This window comes from Triticum urartu, chromosome 2 (assembly GCF_003073215.2).
Source record: "Triticum urartu cultivar G1812 chromosome 2, Tu2.1, whole genome shotgun sequence".
In the NCBI taxonomy this organism is placed as follows: domain Eukaryota; kingdom Viridiplantae; phylum Streptophyta; class Magnoliopsida; order Poales; family Poaceae; genus Triticum; species Triticum urartu.
The window spans coordinates 57,577,630-57,597,834 of record NC_053023.1 but is presented as its reverse complement, the minus strand read 5'-3'; positions in this window follow the sequence as shown (position 1 = coordinate 57,597,834).

Sequence of the window (20,205 nt, the reverse complement as noted above, 5' to 3'; positions counted from 1 at the left end):
AAATAGCAGAAGCAGGTTTAGGTGTCACAAGCTTACTCAAAACAGAAGGGGAATCAAGTGCAGAGCTAGATGGCAGTTCCTTACCTTCCCTCGTAGTTGAGGGATAAATCTTGGTTTTTGGATCTCTCAAGTTCTTCATAATGATAAGCAGATATAAATCCCGAGTGACTCAAAGAATAGAGCTATGCTCCCCGGCAACGGCGCCAGAAAATAGTCCTGATAACCCACAAGTATAGGGGATAGCAATAGTTTTCGTGGGTAGAGTATTCAACCCAAATTTATTGATTCGACACAAGGGGAGCCAAAGAATATTCTCAAGTATTAGCAGCTGAGTTGTCAATTCAACCACACATGGAAGCTTAATATCTGCAGCAAGGTATTTAGTAGCAAAGTAATATGATAGTAGTGGTAACGGTATCAAAAGGTAATGATAACAAAAGTAATGTTTTTGGTATTTTGTAGGGATGATAGTAATAGCAACGGAAAAGTAAATAAGCGAGGAACAATATATGGAAAACTCGTAGGCAATGGATCAGTGATGGAGAATTATGCTGGATGCGGTTCATCATGTAACAGTCATAACCTAGGGTGACACAGAACTAGCTCCAATTCATCAATGTAATGTAGGCCTGTATTCCGAATATAGTCATACGTGCTTATGGAAAAGAACTTGCATGACATCTTTTGTCCTACCCTCCCGTGGCAGCGGGGTCCTAACAGAAACTAAGGGATATTAAGGCCTCCTTTTAATATAGTACCGGACCAAAGCATTAATACATAGTGAATACATGAACTCCTCAAACTACGGTCATCACCGGTAAGTATCCCGATTATTGTCACTTCGGGGTTAACGGATCATAACACATAATACGTGACTATAGACTTGCAAGATAGGATCAAGAACTCTCATATATTGGTGAAAAAATAGGTTCAGATCTAAAATCATGGCACTCGGGCCCTATGACAAGCATTAAGCATAGCAAAGTCATAGCAACATCAATCTCAGAACATAGTGGATACTAGGGATCAAACCCTAACAAAACTAACTCGATTACATGATAAATCTGATCCAACCCATCACCGTCCAGCAAGCCTACATTGGAATTACTCACGCACGGCGGTGAGCATCATGAAGTTGGTGATGGAGGATGGTTGATGATGACGATGTCGACGAATTCCCCTCTCCGGAGCCCCGAACGGACTCTAGATCAGCCCGCCCGAGAGGTTTTAGGGCTTGGTGGCGGCTCCGTATCGTAAAACACGATGAATCCTTCTCTTTGATTTTTTCCTCTCCGAAACCAAATATACAGAGTTGGCGTTGAGGTCGGAGGCGCTCCAGGGGGCCCATGAGGTAGGGGGCGCGCCCTAGGTGGGCAGGCGCCCCCCCACCCTCGTGGACATGTGGTGGGCCTCCTGGTCTTCATATTTTGCAAGGATTTTTTATTTTTTCCGAATAGATGTTCCGAGAAGTTTCAGGTCATTCCGAGAACTTTTGTTTCTACACATAAATAACACCATAACAATTCTGCTGAAAACGGCGTTAGTCCGGGTTAGTTCCATTCAAATCATGCAAGTTAGAGTCCAAAACAAGGGCAAAAGTGTTTGGAAAAGTAGATACAACGGAGACGTATCAATGAGCTGCATGTTTGTTTTCCTTGTACTTCTTATGGCTCCACTTTGCACTTCATCTATCTTGCGTCAACACTGCATAGTGATTCATACTATTGTTCGTCCTCTAATAGTTTTACTATTATTTCCGTAGAAAATCCCCCATCGAGCTATTAGGTATCTCTGGCTTAAGAAGGCGTGTATTCTCCAAGTTGTTCTTGGCGAAGGTCACCCAAAACCAGCTGAGTATCATGTTGGTGTTGATGGGTGGCTGTATCCGCGGAAAGGCTGGAAGAAGTTCGTCATTGAGAGTGGCCTGAGGTCTCGTCAAGTTGTATCGTAATATTGAAATCACGTTTGACGTGATTGGTTAAGATTTGAGGTGGATTGTAGTAAGTACTTTTTGCGCATCAAATGCTTCATCCTACTCTGTTATGTGGACTGTAATAAAAACTCATATTTGTTTTCTACGTATGAGACATGTGTGTCTGCTTTTTCAAATCAATTTGTAGTTTGTTTACCTAATCCGGACTTCCTGGCTTGTATGACAGAACTTCTTTTTGTCTATGCCTGAACTGCATTGTATGTTTTGCTTTACGGTAAAAATGCGTTAATGTTTTAGTAGGTACGACGCAAGTGCACTGCACGGCTAGTGGACACGGATGCGACGGCCAAGGCCCAAGCCGACGCCGCGGCCAAGCTCCAGGCGGACGCCACATCCAAGGTCCACGCAGATGTGGCCGCCGAGGCGCAAGTGGAAGAGGCCGCACGCGGCCAGGCTCCACAATTCATCATCCCTCTATGCGCGGCGCCACCGGCGCCAGACCCCTAGGCGTCGACTGGAGGAGCCGGCGACAAACAACCGGTCGTGGAGAGGGGAGGAGGTGACACCATCATCCTGGGGGCAGAGGCGCCCCCGCAAGCACCAACTGTGGAGGCCCAAGGCAGCCGACCTGACGTGCCACGGGTGCCGTCAGTCGGTGGCAACCTGGTGGTGGGGGCAACCCCCGAGGTCTGTACTCTGCCGCGTCGGCGCGTGGCGAACGCGATCTCAGTACCACGGCCGTAGGAGATCGAGGCTGCGAGATCGTCGGCCTCGGATGCAGAGGCCACCAGCACCGTCCCACCAGAATGGACGCCTGGGGGTGGGACGGGCGTGCTGAACAAGGCAGCGTAGGACGTCAGGGCCCAGCTTCAGGCCCAAGGCGCCGCCCTTCAACAATACACGAAGACGTTCCTGTCGACGCGAGTGGGCGTCCAGGTACGCTCCATTGCTTTATTTTTTATTCTTGCAATCTTCCGTGGGGGCGCACCAGCGTACCCACTGGGTGTAGCCCCCGAGTTCCGGGCCGGTTGTTGAGCATGCGGCTCGGAACTTAAAGGTAAGTTCCGAGTGCTGACTTTTTCTTTCCTTCTATTGTCTTTGTTGCAGGACTACCACAACATCCGCACAACTGCCTTCAACTCCAGAGTCTTGGAGCTGGCCAAGCGGACTGCCGCCTTGTCCGACAGCATGAGTAAGCCTCCAACTTTTCTCTCTTGCGGGGGCGCGCCAGCGCACCCGCTAAGTGTAGCCCCCGAGATTCGGGCCGACTGCTGAGCAGTCGGGCCGGATCTCCCGGCAACCACTTTTCTTTTTGGTCAACTTGTTGATTGTCTTCTTTTCTTTGCCTTTGCAGGAGCCAACACCACCTTGCAGCAGCAGCTGGGCGAAGCCCAAACTGCACTGCACGCTAAGGAGGAGGAGTGTAGGAAGGCGGCCTAGGAGCATGACCGCCTGGTCAAGGAGATGGCTGACTAGGTGGACTGTCGTAAGGCGGAGCTCCATACAGCAAAGGACAGTGAGGCCGCCCTCTAGGACGAGTTTGAGACTGAACGCTCGGGCTGGGCCGAGAGGGAGAAAGCTCTGTCCGACAGCTACGGCGAGATTGAGGACATGCTCGATGGTAAGTCATCCTTTTCCTTTCTTTCATCTACCGACTGTCATATGAGTTGGCTTCCGGCTTCATGCTTCTTTTTTCTTCTTGATCAAAGTATTTCCCTGGCCAGGTCGTCTCCGCCAGCCAAGCCATCGAAGCTCGCCGCCACGAGCGAAGACGATTTGGAGTAGAAATTGCACCCAATGCCCCTCGGACCCTTGCCGAGCAGCTTCTTGCCGTTCAAGCTCATGTCACTACAAAAAAAGACACATCCATGACTTTTTGGGCCGAACGAATTTTTTTCCTGTCATACTTATGACACTTCTATGATGATAATTGTGACAAAACCCGGTATCATCATAGATGTGGTGGGGTCTTACTTCTATGACAAAAAATCATGATAGAAAATGGGCTTTTCGTCCTGGGCGAGCCGGAGATCCAGTGCATGACATTCTTTTGGGCTGTCCATGACGGAAAAAACTGTGGTAGAAGTGAGGGCAAGGAAAATATTGGGGTGTTCCCGGTTACGGTGGGTGGTCGGGGCTGAGTGATGCACGTTTCTCTCGTACACGCACGCGCGTGGGTGCGAGGCGTTGGGCTCTAACTGAACCCGAGCGATTGCACTGCAGGCTACACGTTACTGAACCCGAGCGATCGATCGATGGCTGTTAACTGAACCCGATCGAGCGATTCCTTCAATACTGCTGCTAACTGAAGCCGATCGATGCTGCCTCTGGATGAACAGTGACATTGCTGGGGGGTTTGGATGAACAGTTCCCGGTGGGGGTGGATGAACAGGACCCCGATCGATCGAGCCACTTGGGGCTGGATGAACAGGACCCCGTGGAGGGATGGATGAATAGGACCACCCCGTGGAGGGCTGGATGAATAGTAGACGGTGGAGGGCTGGATGAACTGTACCCCATGGAGGGGTGGTTGAACAGGAGCCCATGGAGAGGGATGGTTGAACAGTAGCCGGTGGAGTAGCGCGCAGTGGAGGCTGGATGAACAGGAGCCCGTGGATGAATAGTCGCAGGTGGAGGCTGGAGGAGGTCGATAGTGGATGAACAGTAGCCCGTGGAGGCTGGAGGGGGTCAATGATGGAGATGAACAGTATCCCGTGGAGTCCCGTTTTGTGGTACGCCACACCCCTACCGATGAACATGACCCCCGTTTCAACCATAGCGCTCCAACACAAGTCCGTTTCCTCCATTTTGCGGTACGCCACACCCCTCCCGATCAACAGGACCCCCGTTTCGACCATAGGAGGTCCGTTTACTCCATTTTGCGGTACACCAGACCCCTCCCAATGAACAGGATCCCGTTTCGGACGTGGCCGGTCGAACACAAGGCCGTTTCCTCCGTTCTGCTGTACGCTAGGCCTCGTTTCCATCGGTTGTTCCGTCCAAGCCCCCCCGATGAACACGACGACGCATTCCGTTCTAACCCAGCCGGTTGGCTCCCCATGAACACGACGGTGACGCTCTTTCTCCATTCCGACCTAGACATGTACACGAGTCCTAGCCGTACGTGTGCGCGAGTAGGCGTTCGAGACCCTGCTCGTATGTACCTACGTGGCCATATTTTCTTTCTTGCACACTGTCCGCTGTACGTATGTGTACATGCTACATGCGCGCCTCTACTACGAGACGTGCGCGCCTCTACATCGACCAATATGTACGTACACATTCGCGACCAGAATGACAACGCTATGTACGCTTCGACCAGGTGGGTCCCGACTGTTAGGCACTTCCTTGCCTGGGAAGATGTAGCTGGTGGGTCCCAGCAGTTAGGGGGGAGAATCGTTACTTTTTGTGCTCGGACGCACTTCCTTGCGTGTGAAGATGTAGCTCGTGGGTCCCAACAGTCAGGGGAAACATTTTTTTTCGCGAAATACAGTGGCCCATCTAGTGGGTCCCCGCTACCAGGTGGAGGAATAATTATTTTGCCCGTAATAAGGATGCACTTCCTTGCTGCGGCCGTGGACCCAGTTGTCAGCCTCTCCATGTACAATCCACGTCCGATGGAAGCCGTTCCTTGACCATGTTGACCACGCCGCGCCGAGAGCACCAGGGCGGTGGACGACGGCGAGGCCTAAGAAGGGGACGACGTGGAGCCGGGGAAGACGCGGAAGTGGATGCCCACGTGTAGAGGAGTACAAGGGTTCACTGGTTCGTTGCAGTGTGAGGCTGCCGTTGACGCAGAATAACAGGGGGTATGGGTGAGTAGAGGGATGGCCTGGCCAGCGGTGGGAGCAGTAGGGGGCGGTGAGGCCTCCGCCGCATCGCAGCCGGCCACGGGAGGCAGGAGCACGAGGCACAACCGGCGCTGGTTTGGGCAACTGGAGCAAGAAGACCAGAGGTTGAAGAAGCACTACGGCCGTTGGATGGACATCGTACGATCAATGGAGCTAGAATCGTGCATTTTGACTAAGTTGACAAAGCCCTCCGTCCCCATCAACTTAGCAGGCCCACAAGTCAGCCTACCACTATACTGGGTCCCAGCTAGCAGGGGGAGTATTCATTTTTTTGTGCGTAATAGGAGGCACTTCCTTGCGTGTGAAGATATAGCTGGTGGGTCCAAGCTGTCAGCGGCGGTAACGTTTTTTTCGTGAAATACGGAGGCCCTTTCGGTGGGTCCCATATGTTAGGTGGAGGAATCATTATTTTGCGCGTAATAAGGAGGCATTTCCTTGCGTGCGGCCGTGGACCCAGCTGTCAGCCTCTCCATGTATAGTCCACTTCAGATGCATGTCGGTCGTTGACCACGTTGACCAGGCCACACCGAGAGCACCAGGGCGGTGGACGACGGCGAGGCCTAGGAAGGGAACGACACGGAGGCATGGAAGACTCAGTAGTTGTTTCCCACGAGGAGGGGAGTACGACTGTACGAGGGTTGACTGGTTCGTCTGCCGTCACCGGAGAATAACATCAGGTGTGGGTGAGTAGAGGGATGGCTAGGCCAGCGATGGGAGTATGGTGGGGCGGTGAGGCCTGCGAGGCAGCACAGCCGGCCGCGGGGAGGAGGGAGCAGGCAGTCCCGTCGACGCTTGTTTGAGCGGCTGGAGCAGGAAGAGTAGAGATTGAAGAAGCACGACGGCCGTTAGATGGAAATCCAACAGTCACTGCTTGTGCGTCAGCCTTTTTTAGGAAAGCCTCAAATCTATGGAAAATAGCATACAACCCTTCTGCCTTATTTCTAATAATTTACAGACCATTTTCTAATTCTTAAGGTTTTTTGGAGCCCATATTGTTTTTGTTAGCATTACAGCACATATTGTGGCCACGGTTAAAAAATTATACGAAATTTTGCATATTTCGGTGCGGTCCGAAATGATTTTAATCCCGAAATTTCGAGTCACATTCAAACTGATTTTTAAAATAAATGTATATCAATATAAAATCCAACAAATTGTCCACGCATAGAAATTTGAAACTAATTGCCAGTTTGATGTGTTTTAAAAATGTACATCCCATTTCTCATTACCGATAGGCCATTTTCTTGGCCAGCCGAATGAAGCTCTCCTCGTCCTGAAAGATTTGCAGCCCAACAGGCTTACAAGGCGACTTACTTGGCAAATCACAAAAAAACTGGGCTGTGGCCATGGACCCAGCTACGGCCGTGGACCCAGCTGTCAGCCTCTCCACGTACAGTACTCTTCAGATGGAAGTCGGTCGTTGACCACATTGACCACGCCGCGCCGAGAGCACCAAGGTGGTGGACAACAGTGAGGTCTAGGAAGGGGATGACACAGAACTAGGGAAGACGCGGCAGTGGATGCCCATGCGGAGAGGAGTACGAGGGTTCACTGGTTCGGCTGCGGCGTGAGGCTGCTGTCGCTGCAGAATAACAGGGGGTGTGGTTGAGTAGAGGGATGCCCTGGCCAGCGGTGGGAGTAGTAGGGGGCAGTGAGGCCTCCGTGGCAACACAGCCGGCCATGGGAGGCAGGAGCACGCGGCACGACCGGCACTGCTTTGGGCAGCTGGAGCAAGAAGACCAGAGGTTGAAGAAGCAATGTGGCCGTTGGATGGACATCGTACGGTCACTGGAGCTAGAATCGTTCATATTGACTAATTGACAAAGCCCTCCGTCCCTGTCAACTTAGTAGGCCCACAAGTCAGCCACCCACTATGGTGGGTCCCAGCTAGCAGGGGGTATTCATTTTTTGTGCGTAATAAGGAGGCACTTCCTTGCGTGCGAAGATATAGCTGGTGGGTCCGACCTGTCAGCGGGGGGAACATTTTTTTCGCGAATACATAAGCCCTTCCCACATACAGTCCACGTACAATGCGTAATAAGGAGGAACTTTCCTTGTGTGCGACCATGGACCTCGTGGGTTCCAGCCGTCAGGCTCTCCACGTACAGCTCTCTTGCGATGACTCTCGTATGTTGACCACTCCGCGCCGAGCGCACTGAGGCGGTGGACGACGGCGAGGCCCCAGACTGGAACGACCCGGAGATGGGGACGGGTGGCAGTGGAGTCGCAGGCGGAGAGGAGTGGGAAACTTGACTGGTTCGGGTGCGGGGTGGGCCTACACTCGGCAGAGAATAATAGGAGGTGCGGAGTGGAGGGATGGCCTGGCCGTCAGCATGGTAGCATTTCGTTGGGGAGCGCAAAACAACGCCGCTGGATGCCGTAGGCTGGAGCATGCGGTACCGGCAGTGCTGGGGGAAGAAGACGAGACATTGAAGAAGAATGCCGGCCGTTGGATGTAAATCCAGCGCCTTCTTAGGCTTCGACCTACTGGCCCACATGTCAGCCAATCCATTTGTTTATTAGTCCATTTGGTGGGCTGGGTGAAACAATGATGTAGCATCTTTACAGCCCGTTTATATATATGGTGGAATTTAGGGGGTGTTTGTTTCCAGGGACTTTTTTGTGTAGGGACTAGAAAAGTCCTTCTTAGAGACTTTTTTACCAAACAGGAGGGACTTTTTAGGGACTAAACTAGGCATTTGGGACTAAATGAAGAAGACTCTCAAGGGGAGTCTTTTTTTGGGACTTTTCCAACAATGCCCCTGCATGCACCCATTGTACCGCCACCCCATTGTAACACTCCAAAAATTTTGCCATGGTTTTACCAAATTCTCCATTTGTTTTGAAAGGGGTTATTTAAAATTTTTCTAAAGGACTCTCCCTTTTAAAAACTTTTCTTTTATGACAAGTATTTTTGTCTGGATTCATCCCAAATCTTGATCTTTGGCCTTGAGGGTTTTTAATCTTATGTTGGCTCAACACAAATAACATTGGAAGGTTTTTGCAATACTTTTCATTAAAAAGAATTCCATTAAAACTCTTGGATTTATTCTTCCTCTTTCAAAAAAATATCCTCTTGCCATGGCCTATGAAGAAATTTTTTCTTCCAAAGCTATCTACTCACTTTGAGTTAAGCGAAGCATCCTATTCCAGCAAGTCTCAACCTCTTTAAAATTTTATTTCTATTTATTTTGCCCTCAAAATCAATTTCTGTCATTTATTTTGACTTTGGTGGTTTACAAAGGAACTACGTTTCCTTTGAATCTTGATACCAAATAAATTTCTCTGGATAGTCCTTAGCACCCTCAACCAAGAGCCATCAAGATCCACTGGCCCACAGTTCAAAATTTTCAAAATTTGCCCACTACAGGTTTGGACCAGATTTGCCATTTTTGGTGAAATTCATACTTTTGCTTCTCCTAAAAATCTGAGATAATTCATGCAGCCTCCAGATACATCAAGAGACCACCTCACCAAAGATCAGCTCTAGAAAAATTTCCCACATGCCAAAATCATTTCATCGAACAGTTGGCATGCACTGTTGCTGTTCAAATTCAGTAAAGTTTCAGAGTTCAGTGTCTAGTTTCTGTCGATAGTGTCGTTTCTTCAGAGCGCGGCGTCAATCTCGCTAGTGCCCATGTTGGCACCTTGGGCACTGCTTCTCCTTCTTATCCAGTGCGCCGCTTGATCACTTGGACGGGCGCGAGCGTCGGCGGTGAGCTGGCAGGGGTGCATCGCCCCCGTGAGCGGCGACAGCAACGCCCGCTGCGGCCGTCAGAGAGGCTTGGCGTGGAACGGCGCCGTCCAGCACCGCCCAAGCCACCCGAGGCCTCCGCGTGGCTGTCCCCTCCCCTGTGCACGCTGCAGCATGGTCGCCGTGGCCTCAGAGGCGTAGAGCGCGCTCTCTGCCACCGGCGTGCCCGTGAGCCGTTCCGTCGAGAATGTGGAGCGACGCCCAAGTTTTGCCAAGTTCAACCCCTAGATGGAACCAGTAGACCCGCACGTTGATGCCCAACCGCCTAAAACCCCCGTTCGGCCACTGCCCCGCCGTAATCACCACCAGAGTTATCCCGTTCATGGCAACAGCTTCACATCTGCTATAAAAGGGGCCCTCGAGCTCGCCTTCGACGCTGCACCACACCTCCACCTCACCAGAGCCCCGCCTAGATACTAGGAAGACCTCGGGGAGGCCTTCTTCCCCTACTCCGGCCGCCCCGATCCGCTTCGGGCTCCGGCAAGATTAGCACGAGTGCGTCCACCCCCGCCTGCCAAGTTGTACCAGTGGCATCCTAGTGCACCCACTCCACTAACCCACGCCCCAATTTGAAGCTTGCAGCCCTCCCCGGCGAGATCCACCGACGCCCGAGCCACCGTCCGCCGGAGTGAAGGCCGCCGTCGACGTGGGGCTCGCCGACGACCAACTCCACCACCCACAGACACGGGAAAGCACTGTGAGTCCGTAGGTACCATCCCCTCCTCCTACCTCGCCGTGGATCGTCGCCGGCGACCACCGCAAGCTTCGGGCGCCGGCGTGCTCTGCTTTTCCTTTTCAAACATTTAAACTTGACGGGTGGGACCCCCTCGTCAGCCTCTCTTTTCTAATCAAACCGTTTCTCTGGAAAGCGCCTTCGGGCAGAATACATTTTCCCTGTTGGGTGACGTATTTCTTAACAAAACGTTTTCAGTTTTTATAAACTAAACCCTGCATACTTTCTGTTTCATTATAGATAAGTCCCTGGGCTAAAACCTTTATAACTTTTTAACAGAAGATGATTTTGAATTGATTCTTTTTCTGTCATCTTTATTTTTCTGTCTAGTTTTTTATCATATTTATTTGAAATTTTTTTGGGACAATTTTTATGCACACGCGGTATTTACGTTAGTGTGCGATTTCTTTATACCGTAGATACCGAAGGAGGTGATGGAACCGCGAACTTCGCCGAGCTAAACTCCGACTACTCCGAACCAGGCAAGCATGTTTGAACCTTTGATATGATGAGTGTTTTGCATGTTTGCTCGAGTAGATTTTTCTCATGGCATGTTTATATAAGCATTAGTGAATGTTATGTTGCATGCAAGGCAAGCTGCAGGTGAGCTTCGAAGCTTGACGTGTTCTTATGATGATAAGATAACCTGATCATGTGATGGCATGATGGGTTGCAAGCTGGTATTGTTGAAGCATGCCAGTCTTAAGTCAACTGTATAACCTCAGTACTAACATGGATCAAGTCTCGACCCCGTTCATTTCCCCTACGTGCTGCCACATGCTTTCCGCAAAGAGTGCGGTTTAGTAAGTTGCAAACCTCTTTCCTTGTACACACCAAACAGAGGGACCGCGATGAGGGTTCCATGGCCCTGGATTAAAGCCCATCATCCGGTCAGGGGGCATGGGTGTTTCCGGTTGGGACCGAGAGGGGGGCACCCCTTAGAGCATGCGATATAAATTTGATCCCATGCTATTTGAGGTTGTGGCCTCCCCGTCTTAAGGTTTTTCTTGAACATTGCCGAGGGTGATTCCTGGCATGGGAATGTGGAATGGGTGTGTACTGGTTAGACGTGTTTCTTCTAAAACACCGTAAATGGAACTAGTCCTTGTGACTACTGAAATCTGTTGGCTGTGGTTATAGAGTACAAACTCTGCAGAGTCAAAACCATTCGAGTATCCATGTCCACGATCAAGGACTTGGACATCATCTCAGTGTCAGAGTCAGTCTCAGTATCGATCTCGGTATCAACACCAGTGTCAGTCTCCGGAGGTATAAGCCGGACAATCGAGAGTGGTAAACCCGGCTGAACGTTATTCCTGTGAATGGACTAACCAATTGATTATTATGTGCTGAGTATTTCCTTGAGATGATTTAAATTTATGAATAAGTTGAATATGAATGATGAAATATAAGCCCTTCGCTCAGACGTCCGACTGTGGCACTCTTGTTATTTACTTTCGATATAAGCCCTTTATGTGATGTTGCTCAGACGTCCAACTATGGCACTCTTGTTATTTACTTTCGATATAAGCCCTTTATGTGATGTCGCTCAGACGTTCGACTATGGCACTCTTGTTACTTACTTTCGATATAAGCCCTTTATGTGATGTCGCTCAGACGTCCGACTGTGGCACTCTTGTTATTTACTTTCGATAGAAGCCCTTTATGTGATGTCTCTAAGACGTCCGACTGTGGCACTCTTGTTACTTACTTTCGATATAAGCCCTTTATGTGATATCGCTCAGACGTCTGACTGTGGCAATTTTGTTATTTACTTTCAATATAAGCCCTTTATGTGATGTCGCTCAGACGTCCGACTGTGGCACTTTTGTTATTTACTTTCGATATAAGCCCTTTATGTGATGTCGCTCAGACGTCCGACTGTGGCACATCCTGTCATTTACTTTTCATTATAAGCCCTTTATGTGGTGTCGTTCCAACGCCCGACTGTGGCATGTTAATTTTTACCTTTCGAGGCATTGCTTCAGACACCCGATCGGCCTTCAGTCATTCTTATTGGGATTTCGAGAGGAATACCGCCTGACTTCCTTTTAATTATTGTGCAGTGCAAATTTATTATTGGAATGTGCATTACTAATCTGCTCATGTGCATCATGTTTACGTTTGTTATATCTTATGTCCAAACTGTGTGGCGAGTACATTCAAAGTACTCACCTGGCTTGTTGATTTGGCCAGATGTTGACGAAGGCGATCTTATGGATGAAGAGTTCGATAGCGAGTCCGACGCCTAGAGGAGTCCCAGTCGGTCACGTGCGATCCTAGAATTGATCACTTGTATTATACACGCTTCCGCTACCCAAATAAAATCATCGAGCCTCACTCCGACGCTTGATGAGCTGTAAGACATAGGAATCATGTCACCCACTTCACTTTGACATATCCACCACCACTTTTATTACGATTCATAGTTATGCCACCATACCCTTGTGTCATATCCGCCTTTATGTATAATATTGGCATGCTTGTAATAAATAGTTGAGCAGCCTCAGCTCAACCCTGTATACTATTTAGTACTACTGGACTTCTGTATCAAGGTTTTGGTCTGCCAGTAAGAAGAATTCTTCTGTACTGGTCAACACAAGGGTCGGCTTTTCAATAAATGTTTTATTGGAAAACTGGTCCTGACAAACTTGGTATCAGAGCCAGGCTGACTGTAGGAAGCCACTAGGTGCGATCGCTAATCAGTTATTAGCATAATAAGTGCTATTTTTAGCATTTTGCAAACGTAGCAATTTTCTGTTAGTCATCATAAATTTATGACTTGACTATTTGGAATTTTTGTCTACTTTTGTAGATGGCTGGCAGCGACTATGAGTCTCAGGTGTTCGCCAATGTACCTGATGGGTTCATCAAGCTTCTCGTCGCCATCACCAAGGTCGCGATCGGGCCATCGGCTCGTCCAGAGTTCACACTCTACCAGCACAAGCTCAACGACAGCGTATCTATGCACCAGGCTTCAGTGCAATTCAAGGGAGGACGTTCTGAGGCACGCCGCTTCCGATTTGTAGGAAGGGCCATGCCTACGAAGAGGCATGCCATGCTGATGGCCGCCCGTGAGGCGATAGCTCGTCTCCGGGATGTGCTCCCTTCGATGAAGACTCGTCGCTACCGCTACCTCCCATGCCACGTGCCATACACTTGTCACTATGCATTTGCTTGCGCTAGGGGAGAGAGAGATGAGGCTATTGAGATGCTTGTTGAGTATCTCAAGGCTCTTGAGGCAGCTTTTGATAACCTCGTGGACGATCTTGTGGCTGCTCGTATGGACTTCATTCAAGGCTGTTCCGCCAACAGGAGGGAGCTCCTCCATACAGCACCACCGCTGACTTACGTCTCGTCCTTAGCATCCTATACACCTGCCATCTTAGCCACCGCTCGTTGCCTGCCTACTACTAAGGAGTTTGACCAGGTCATTGCTCCTACTCCAGTCAGAGCTGCACCACCTACCGCGCCTGCACCAGTCCCTCAAACCAGTATTTCACGCCTCGAGCCTATTAGTGAGGAGGAGGTTGAGTCTGCAGCACCTCTGGGTCTTGCCCTCGGAGGGTCGAAGGAAGTTTTCACCATCTCCGACTGAGTACGCATAGCAGCCATGCGATGTGCCAACTTGTATGATATGTTTATATGTACATAGGTTTGGTGAGAAGTAGTTTGTGTGCTCATCATGTAGGAACTCGGAGAAGTGCACTAGCCTAAATAACATGTCAGGAATGTGTACGCACATCCTGAGTGATGTACTGTATAATTACGGCTTGCGTGTAAGATATGTACTGAGCGGTCCTTCTCCATGCGCAATCAAGTATTTTCTTGAAAAATGTTGGAATGCTTAAAATTTCCGCCTTTACAAAATTATTTATTTTTGCCACTCAGTTTTTCTCATGAGTTTTTGCAAAAAAAACCCCAGAGTGGAATATGCCTCGTCCCTGGACTCGTTCCATGCCAAGTCCACCGGAAGAAAATTATGGTACCCAAACAAGTAACAATTTCACACAGGGGCAGTCAAGTCAGCAAGGCAGTGAAACAACATTTTCTCAAGTATGCCGCCTTTATGAGCAAAGCCAACAACAACATCAAGAAATGATGAACCAAGTTATCAATATGGGAAATCACCGTGAACCATACCAGCAGCACTCCAAATTGTCTGAACTACAGAAGACGCGTCCCCCAACGTTCTCTCACACTGATAGACCTCTTGAGGCTGATGACTGGCTTCGAGACATTGAAAGGAAGTTAATTATTGCACAGTGTTCGGACCGTGAGAAGGTACTTTATGCACCTCACTACCTCACGGGAGCATCCGCATCATGGTGGGAGAATTTCCTACACATGCACCCCAATGAAAATAATATCACCTGGGAAGATTTTAAAGAAGGATTTCATGGGGCGCACATTCCCAAAAGCATTATGAAGATCAAGAAAAGGGAATTTGATGACCTCAAGTAGAGAAGCATGACGGTGACTGAGTAAAATGGTCAGTTTACACTATTATCTCGTTATGCCAACGAAGAGCATATGACGGAAAACAAAAAGATGGGGAAATTCCTGGATGGTCTGGCACCAGCACTTAAATGCCAGCTGGTTGTACACACCTTTCTAGATTTCAAAACACTTGTGGACAAGGCCATTACGTTGGAAAATGAGCGCCACAGGTTGGAGGAATTTCGCAAGCGGAAAAGAGATAGGACTACTCATGCTCGCAACAACCGGAACAAGACTGACCTTCAGAAGATCGGAGCGAACAAACCCACACCCAATGTTTCACGCCGGCCCAAACAAAAAATTTCACGCAAGGGACAAGGATTTTTCATATCGCCCCGGTGTTACTTGCTGCGCTTGTGGAGAGGAAGGACACTATGCTAAACAGTGCCCAAAGCCAAGAAACTCGGCCCCAAAGCCGAACAACAATAGTAACAATTCAACACCCAAGCATAACAACTTCAACCCCAATAACAATCACAAGAAGGGTCACTTGAACCATGTGACCAAGGAGGAAGCATAGAATGCCCTGGATATCGTACTCGGTACGTTCCCTGTCAACACAATACCTGCCACGGTTTTGTTTGATTCTGGAGCTTCTCACTCATTCATTTCAAAGAGTTTTGCTTTGCAACATGATTTTTTGATGCTTCCTTTGGAAAAGTCCATGATCATCAAGTCCCCTGGGAATAAGCAAATCACTCAGTGTTACTGCCAAGGTGTGGTTATTGAGTTTGAAGGACTAAAGTTTCAGGCAAACCTCATTGTATTGGAAAATAAAGGACTGGATGTTATCCTAGGAATGGATTGGTTAACCACCAACAAAGGATTTATCGATTGCTTCAATGGACAGTAATTCTCACTCATCATCATGGGAAGACAATAAAAGTTGCAGCTCAAGAAAGACCAAGATCACGACAACCAAAGTTGAACAAAGTGGACATTTCAGAGCTAAGGAAAGTTCCAGTGGTATGTGAGTTCCCTGACGTATTTCCCGAAGAACTACCAGGCATGCCGCCAGATCGGGAAATAGAGTTCAACATTGAACTAGCACCTGGAACCACCCCCATTTACAAGAAACCCTATAGGATGGCACCCTCCGAGTTGGTAGAATTAAAGAAGCAAATAAAAGAATTACTGGACAAAGGATTTATACGAGCTAGCTCCTCACCTTGGGGTTCACCAGTATCATTTGCCAAGAAAAAGGATGGGACACTGAGATTATGTATAGACTATCGAGCACTCAACATGGTCACCATCAAATATAAATATCCGATGCCACGGATAAATGATTTATTTGACCAGCTCGCACAAGCCAAAGTTTTCTCAAAAATTCATCTAAGGTCAGGGTATCATCAATTAAAAGTACGGATAGAAGATATCCCTAAGACAACATTCACCTCCAGATACGGATTATATGAGTTTACAGTAATGCTGTTTGGACTAACAAATGCCCCCGCATATTTTGTCCATCTCATGAACAAAGTATTTATGAAATTTATGGAAAAATTTGTTCTAGTGTTCATTGATGATATTCTGGTATACTCTAAGACACCAGAAGAGCAGGCAGAACATCCCAGAATTGTATTGGGAGAATTAAGTAAACACCAATTATACGCCAAATTCAGCAAATGTGAATTTTGGTTAAGACAGGTTGGTTTTCTAGGCCACGTATTGACCCAAGAAGGTGTTTCCGTGGACCCAGAAAAAGTCAAGGCCGTACTTGGCTGGAGGCCACCAGCCAACATAACAGATGTCCGAAGCTTTCTGGGAATGGCTGGATACTACCGAAGGTTTATTGAGGGGTTCTCCACCATAGCAAAACCAATGACACAGTTACTCAAGAAGGATAAGAAATTTGTATGGACTGAAGCTTGCGAGAAAATTTTCCAAGAACTCAAGAAGAAATTAACAACATCACCAGTATTGGTTATACCAGACATACACAAAAGTTTTGAAGTGTATTGTGACGCATCCCGGAAAGGCCTCGGATGCGTGCTAATGCAAGAAGGCAAAGTAGTCGCATACGCTTCCAGACAACTTCGAAAGCATGAAGAAAATTATCCCACTCATGACTTAGAATTGGCAGCAGTCATTCATGCACTCAAAGAGTGGAGACACTTTTTGCTTGGAAATCGTTGTGAAATATATACGGACCACAAAAGTCTCAAATATATTTTCACACAGCCAGAGCTCAATTTACGGCAACGGCGCTGGTTGGAATTAGTGAAATATTATGATGTTGGCATCCACTACCATCCAAGAAAAGCGAATGTAGTGGCAGATGCTCCTAGTTGAAACCCCAGCTCGGGCAACGACAGTCCACATAACTTGAGACCTTAATTTCAATAGGATTTCGCCAAACTCAACTTGGTGATGGTCACGGAAGGCACTATGTCAAATTTGGAAATACAACCCACCCTTGTGGAGCAGATTAAGAAAGCTAAGCATGGACATCCCAGCATCGAAGGCATAAAAAGAAAAGTAAGCGTGGGCAAGGCCTCAAAATTCGTCGTAGACGAAGAGGGAATATTATGATACGGAGATAGGCTCTGCGTGCCAAATATAGAGGACCTCAAACAGCAAATTCTAGCTGAAGGCCACACCGCCCATATTCAATCCAGCCTGGAGGAACCAAAATGTATAAGGACATTCAGGAAAGATTTTGGTGGCACGATATGAAGAGGTATATAGCCACCTTCATTGCATGTTGCGATTCTTGTCAACGCATTAAAGCCGAGCATCAAAAACCAGCGGGACTATTACAACCAAACAGGATACCTGAGTGGAAATGGGACGAAATTGGGATGGATTTTATTGTCGGACTACCTCGGTCACAACAGGGAAATGATGCCATATGGGTCATCACAGATAGAACAACCAAGGTGGCACATTTCATCCCAGTAAAGACAACCCACACCGCTCAGAAGCTTGCATGCCTGCAGGTCGACTCTAGAGGATCCCCGGGTACCGAGCTCGAATTCGCCCTATAGTGAGTCGTATTACAATTCACTGGCCGTCGTTTTACAACGTCGTGACTGGGAACTCAACTATCATTCAGTACAGCATACCACCCCCAGACTGATGGACAAACTGAATGTGTGAACCAAATTCTAGAGGACATGCTGAGAGCATGTGTCCTCACCTATGGAACCAGTTGGGAAGAAAGCTTGCCATATGCCGAGTTCGCATACAACAACAGATACCAATCCAGTCTACAAATGGCACCTTTTGAAGCCTTGTACGGGCGAAGATGTCGTACCCCATTAAATTGGTCAGAAACAGGAGACAGTCGTATCTTCGGCCCAGACATGCTCAAGGGGGCTGAAGAGAAAGTTAGACAAATCAGGGACCGGCTCAAGACAGCTCAAAGCCGACAATAGAGTTGTTACGATCGAAAACATCGTGAAGTCAGCTTTGAACCCGGTGATTATGTGTATTTACGAGTATCTCCTATGAGGGGCCTGCAATGGTTCAAAGTTAAAGGAAAGCTAGCACCAAGATTTATTGGACCCTTCTGTTTGGTTGCACGGAGAGGCACAGTAGCATACCAGCTAGACCTACCCAAAGAGCTATCAGACGTCCACGACGTGTTCCACGTCTCACAGTTAAGGAAATGCGTAAGCAACCCAGAGAAGCACGTGTCACATGAGAGCATTGACGTGCAACCAGAAATCACCTACAGGGAACGTCCAATAAAAATATTAGAAGAGTCTGAAAGGAGGACCCATTAGAAAACAATTAAGTTTTTCAAGGTTCAGTGGAGCAATCACACCGAGGATGAAGCGATACCGGGCAGATTACCCACACCTATTTGAGGATAAGCTGAAATCTCGGGGACGATATTTTTCCTAAGGGGGTAGGTGTTGTAACACTCCAAAAATTTTGCCTTGGTTTTACCAAATTCTCCATTTGTTTTGAAAGGGGTTATTTAAAATTTTTCTAAAGGACTCTCCCGTTTAAAAACTTTTATTTTATGACAAGTATTTTTGTCTGGATTCATCCCAAATCTTGATCTTTGGCCTTTAGGGTTTTTCATCTTATGTTGGCTCAACACAAATAACATTGGAAGGTTTTTGCAATACTTTTCATTAAAAAGAATTCCATTAAAACTCTTGGATTTATTCTTCCTCTTTCAAAAAAATATCCTCTTGCCATGGCCTATGAAGAAAATTTTTCTTCCAAAACTATCTACTCACTTTGAGTCAAGCCAAGCATCTTATTCCAGCAAGTCTCAACCTCTTTAAAATTTTATTTCTATTTATTTTGCCCTCAAAATCAATTTCTGTCATTTACTTTGACTTTGGTGGTTTACAAAGGAACTACCAATTTTCCTTTGAATCTTGATCCCAAATAAATTTCTTTTGATAGTCCTTAGCACCCTCAACCAAGATCCATCAAGATCCACTGGCCCACAGTTCAAAATTTTCAAAATTTGCCCACTGCAAGTTTGGACCAGATTTGCCATTTTGGGTGAAATTCATACTTTTGCTTCTCCTAAAAATCTGAGATAATTCATGCAGCCTCCAGATACATCAAGAGACCACCTCACCAAAGATCAGCTCTAGAAAAATTTCCCACATGCCAAAATCATTTCATCGAACAGTTGGCATGCACTGTTGCTGTTCAAATTCAGTAAAGTTTTAGAGCTCAGTGTCTAGTTTGTGTCGACAGTGCATTTCTTTAGAGCGCAGCGTCAATCTCGCTAGTGCCCGAGTTGGCACCTTGCGCACTACTTCTCCTTCTTATCCAGTGCGCCGCTCGATCACTTGGACGGGCGCGAGCGTCGGTGGTGAGCTGGCCGGGGTGCATCGCCCCCGTGAGCGGTGACAGCAACGCCCGTTGCGGCCGTCAGAGAGGCTTGGCGTGGAATGGCGCCGTCCAGCACCGCCCAAGCCACCCGAGGCCTCCGCGTGGCCGCCCCTCCCCTATGCACGCTGCGGCACGGTCGCCGTGGCCTGAGAGGCGCATAGTGCGCTCTTTGCCGCCGGCGTGCCTGTGAGCCGTTCCGTTGAAGAACGTGGAGTGATGCCCAAGTTTTTCCAAGTTCAACCTCTGGATGGAACCAGTAGACCCGCACGTTGATGCCCAACCGCCTAAAAACCCCGTTCAGCCACTGCCCCGCCGTAATCACCACCGGAGTTATCCCGTTCACGGCAACCGCCTCGGATCTGCTATAAAAGGGGCCCTCGAGCGTGCCTTCGACGCTGCACCACACCTCCACCTCACCAGAGCCCCGCCTAGATACTAGGAAGACCTCGGGGAGGCCTTCTTCCCCGACTCCAGCCGCGCCGATCCGCTTCGGGCTCCGGCAAGATTAGCTCGAGTGCGTGCATCCCCGCCTCCCAAGTTGTACCAGTGGCATCCTAGTGCACCCACTCCACTAACCCATGCCCCAATTTGAAGCTTGCAGCCCCCCCCCCCCCCCCCAGACCCA